The sequence below is a fragment of the Epinephelus moara genome, chromosome 16, assembly GCF_006386435.1.
Source record: "Epinephelus moara isolate mb chromosome 16, YSFRI_EMoa_1.0, whole genome shotgun sequence".
NCBI classification, from domain to species: Eukaryota; Metazoa; Chordata; class Actinopteri; order Perciformes; family Serranidae; genus Epinephelus; species Epinephelus moara.
In genome coordinates this window covers 16,179,310-16,185,061 of record NC_065521.1, presented here as the reverse complement: position 1 = coordinate 16,185,061, position 5,752 = coordinate 16,179,310, and positions in this window count along the sequence as shown.

The window sequence follows — 5,752 nt, the reverse complement described above, 5'->3', positions numbered from 1 at the left end:
CTTTTTTTTTGGAGACACAGATTTTGAGTCCAATTGGACAAGCCATCCTCATTGAACTGGGCCTGATGTGTGTCACACACACACACACACACACACACACACACACACACACACACACGCACGCACTGTACAAAACACACATGATTTCTCTTACAGCAGTTACTGAGAATATTTTGTGGATTTTTATTCTCTAATAAACCAGATATTAAAGCATGACATAAAAGTAAACTTAAAATATCAGATGTTTGTATTCATTAAACAGAGACTGCGACCTGTCTTGGGAAAGGACCCGCCACATGACATCACATTTTCTTCTCCCATGAACTCCTCTGCTGCGTTGAAGTCGAAGCTGGATGTAAGAAATTCTGCCTATCTCCCTTTAGAAAAAACTGTGGAATGGCCCTTTGCATTAGGATTAAGACATCACCTCACTACAGGCAGATTTTTAAATATAATAATTTAATGTATTTCATATGCTCATAATCCCTACATGACCACAAATCTATCAAAGCACATGTGATTAATGCTTTAACGTGATTTATGACAGTGGGGTACAACTTTGAAAATTAAATGTCAAACAGCCTTCCATTTTGTTTTGACATATAGCACCTATAGGACTCTGTGGAAATGAAAATACAAATGGGATTATTGCTATTGTTTACATTATCATTTTAATAAAGTCCTCTATGGACTTCCATAATAATGAATATTTCATGGTCAATAAGTAGAATAGGTTACTTGACTTCATTATGCTGGAGCATGAAAAAAGTTTTAAACAATTATATCTAAGCATATTTCTTTTCTGTTTGTTTATTTTACTCTCTGTCATATCATTTTCTTACAATTTTCATACTTTGGCCCATAACAGGCCTTTCTCGCAGCAGACGTTTTGACTTGGTCGTCTAAACTACACAAACAAGACCCAGGTGGTAATAAACTTTCCACTGGAGTATAGTAAGCGTCAGAGGCAGTCAGTCTGACCCAGAACCACAAAGAACGTAAATAAACCTGATGTAATGCCGACTTCTCTCATTACCTACACTTATATCTTTCTCCCGACACTAAACCGGAGATCGGAGGTCAGACGTTTCATTTGGGAACTTCCAATGACTGACCCTGAATGGAATGCAGCATAACAGTGGGCAAGCAGGAAAGCGTGTAAATGTCAGCGTCAAATGTTGCGTTAGCGGCATGTTGCATCAGATTGCAAGACTCACGGAGAGCTTCAGTAGCCGTGTGGTTACAGCACATGCCACATCACCGCAACGTCCTGGGTTCTATTCTGGCCTTGGGGCCTCTGTTGTATGTCATACCGCCCCCCCCTTTCCCTCTCTTTCCAGTCTGCTCTGTCAAATAAAGGTGAAAATGCTAAAAAAAAAAGGATGTCCTGAGATGTAAATGTTCAAGCCAGAGAATTCAAGTCCAAACATGCCCCGTGCTCACTTTGTGCTTCACCTTGACAGATCCACTTTACCTTATCTCACTCGCTTTGACCTTGCAGTGGCAGGGAAGTCCCTGGCGCCTTGCATTTTGAAAATTATCAGCTTTGGTTGATTGACGCAAGTCAAAAAGGGGTAAATGCATTCCTAAGATAAGAGCCACACACTAGAAAGAAGAATGTCAATATTTAGGTATTGAATTAGTCCGCGAGTCAACAGAGAAGTAAGAAAAAGACCAATGCAGAAGGAGCATGGGAACTTGAATCTGACACTCAGTCCCTTCTGAGTCCTTGACATACAGCTGGCTGTGTAGTTCTTGCCGCTGTTAAACCAATAGGATGCCTAGAAATAGTCCTGGCTTTGTGTGGCGACTGTAAACTGAGAAAGTCTTCCACTATTTTCCATCTCCATCCATCCATTCCCTCTGCGTTTCGCAGCGTGGTGGATACTTTTTTTCTCCCTCACTGTCTTCCATCCACGATGGAAAAAGAGGAGCAGAGCCACACTGTTGAGCTGCTGACTATACTGTTTGGATTTATGCAAATCCACGTCTGAGTGCGTCCAAACTGACTGCTGCAGGAGTTTGGTTTATGTCCCTGTCGTCAGCTATAATGTGATTATCCTCGCTCTGCGGGGGTTGAATGTGTGGAAGTTTGTGTCTTGTCATTAGGACTGTAAATGACAGGGATGCATGGGGAGACAGAGAAAGAGAGGAGGGTGGGAGCGGGAGGTGGGGTGAGGCCTGGTGGTGAGGGTGGGGTTGGGAGGGGGTTAGCTGCAGATTTGAGCCATACCAGGGCTTTACTGCAGGCCACAATAGCATGTGTGGTGATTGTGTTGAAGGCTTGGCGTCCAGGGCCCGAGCCTCCCCCCATGGACTGTTGTGTGTGGGGGCCGCGGCTTTCGCTTTCAGAGCTTTTCTCCTCCTTCTTGTGGCTTGTTAGATGTCTTTGTTCTCGGGGCGAAGGTCAATTTGAAAAGAAATAAGGAAGAAGGAAAACATTACCATGGCACTCTTCATGTATGACCTCTTCCTATACCGCCGCCTTTCCATTTTAATTTTTTTTTTCTGTTTTATGTTCTCCTGGCAGCTCTCTGTGTCATGCGCCGATTTGAAAACCGGCAACGCTGAGGAATTTACATCCTCGCTAATTTTAGCAATGGGTTCCTGACCAGAAAACACATCCTCCAATTTCTGTCTATATTGGTCTTCCTGCGTCTTTCCGCCGCTGCTGTTTCTCTCCCCAGCACTCTAGGGCTTTCGCAGATTATTTTGCTCCCTAAGTCTCCTTCAAGCCCCTCAATTTTCCTATTTTCACTGCATTCTCAGCTAAAAGATTTTATATGTCCTGATCCAAGATTACACTCCCTGAATGCTGCCAAAGCTCCTCTCCAGGTTTAATCCGTGTAAAAACAAACTAAGCTGCTGGAACTAAATGCTTTAATGAACTTATTTAATGAGACAGTGAGGAGCAAATAATTATTACCAGCATCTTGCATTTTCCCAAACTGTGCTGCTGAGATCTGTTTGATGTCAGCACGAGGCGACATGAGGGGGAGTGGAGAGCAGAAACACAAGCCGCTGTTGACATAAGCCTTGTCTTTCTGCAGACTCTTTGTATATTTTTGAAACGCCGGCCTAATTCACTCCATATTCCTGCTAATGGCACCGCTGATGTCACTCAACACATAAAAATTCTCACAGATCAGGCTTTATAAGAGCCTATAAACATCTCGGTGCTGTTCCAAAGGTGCTTTTCTGACTGCTGCAGGAGGTTTTGTCGAGGAAAGAATCATCAGATTGCACCGGCGGAGACAAAACGTCCACATGATCCTGTCTGATTCTTACCACACCAAAGCTAAAATCACTCTAAAAGTGTTTGTCTAAAGGGTCCAAAAGTGAGGTGGCAGGGTTGACGGTGTCACAGAATAAAAAACAGTCAGATTTTGGCCTTTCACCTTTTCAAGTTCCTTTGAGGTCTGCACATACAAAAAGCTTGTCTTAACATATTTCATTAAAATTTTGTTAAAAGGAGACCTGTTATGCTCATTTTCTGGTTCAAACTTGTGTTTAAGATTTTAACTAGAACATGTTCACATGCTTTAATGGCCAAAAAACACTTTATTTTCCCTATACTGTCTGTGCTGAAACACCTGTGTTCACCCTAAGCATCCCCTTTAAGCAACTGTCTCTTTATTAAAGCCCCCCTCTCAATAAAATCCCAGTCTGCTCTGACTGGTCAGCATTTTCAGGTCTTCCGAATCTGGCATCTCTGCAGCGTTATTGCAGTCAGATATTACTGCAATGATGTAGAGTGACACTTTCTACCATGAAATAAAAAACAATTTATGTTAAAACACAACTGGACACATTCCAGCAGATATCATAATCCAAAATTGGGGAGAAATCAACTGTGTATGTAATGTGAACACTTGCAGTATTGTGCCTGAAGCAGAAGACCTTATGAAGCAATCCATCATGAGCTGATGTCAGCTTGTCTAAAAGTAGAAAAAACAATGGAAACAGAGTAGTCAACAATCTTATGCCTGAGGTAGTCCAGGAATTACTTTTACATATGTTTACCTCATTATCTTAAACAGGAAAAGCCTGATACGACTCCTTTAACTGTTATTTAGACATGGTAGCCTAATAAGAGCGTCTTGCTGTGAATTCATGGAGAAAAACAATTTCTAAACAGCTTTGACAGAATAAGCACCAAAATATAGTACAGATTTTTTTTGCATAATAAAGAGGAGCAAACAAAAGGCTCACAAAATATTGGGGAAGCTATAAGGGACTGTTTGTTACTCATTAGAGGGGAGCTGGTGGTGTGATTCAACTTTAAACAGCTGTTTTTCATATTTATTTTAAATACTCTCAGAACCCCAAAAGTATCGGGTGGGTTTGAAAGTCATGTTATCTTTAAAAATCTCCAAAATCACACCATTATTATCGCCAGAAACTGTGAAATATGGTTATTTATGGTGAAGGGAGGGTCATGCATTTTCCCCCAGTCACTCAGGAGGCATATTTATAGCTTAGGGGAAAGTCATGATATATATGTTAAAAAATATTAACACACACCCCAGCACCCCCCCTACTCTGATAAATAAAGTATGGCTCCCTCACATCCAGAATTACTGAAGGATTTACATGCATGTTACAAAAACATGTCTGTAGTGTCTGTGACTTGAATCACTGGTTTCTAAAGGGATGTTTTTAAAGCCTTGATTTAAATTCACTATCATTGTTGCACTGGAGCCGGAAAGTCCACATCCAATGAAAGGGGAGGAAGCTTGGGTCGACCTGTGGAGAAGATTGAGTGGCGACCACTCTGATAGGCCGAGACATCTGTCATTAAAAAGAAACATATCCCTTAAAGATCAGAGTCAACTACTGGTCAGGAGGGCTGACACATAGTAGTAATTTGGGTTGTCAGACACTCACAATACACACACACACACACACACACACACACACACACAGACTGAGCTGAAAACAAATGTAACAAATGTACAGGAAGATACAAATATAGACACACTGGTAAACACAGATAGCAAGGCTGAACAAAGATAGGAAAACATAAACTTATAGCTATTATGTTCAGGTATGTAGGTCTAAAAATAATCTTTGACAACATATATACAACAGTTATACAGTTTCAGCAGTATATACAGATATTTACTATATACTGTATACACAGGATTACAGTGCAGTGTGTGGCAGTGAAAAGAATGTTGCAATAAATAAGTCGGTGTATTTCCCTTGTATCAACTTCTCAGTTGTGTGGATTTGCTGCATTTCTTTGTCTTATGTGATAGTAAACTCAATCTCTGTGGGTTCTGGACTAGAAGATGTGACCTTGGGCATTTGGAAATCGAGATGGACGTTTTTCATGTTTTATAGACCAAATGATAATTTGAGTGGTTGAAAAAAAAAAGTTCACAGAATAGGCCTAATATAAAAATAAAAAAGTCATTAGTTGCAGCCCAAGAGTGAAAGTTTTTGTTTGTTTGTCTGTCTAAAATCTTTTTATTGGGTTTTCTGCAGGCAAGACAAAGGTAGTAGCCTACAATAAATCCAAGACATGGCAAAGTGTCTGTGGCAGAAAAAAACAAATATCTGAGAAAAAAAAAAAAAAAAGAAGAATCCACCATTCCATCTCCTTGTGTTCGTAATGGTCACAAACAAGAAGAAAGATAATATAAAACTAGTCCATTGGTAGCTTTGTCACCTTCTACCTATGTCAGTCCTCAATGCCTATGTGCAGTTTCACATAGATTGACCACGTCAGTGAGTAGAAAAACGTGGG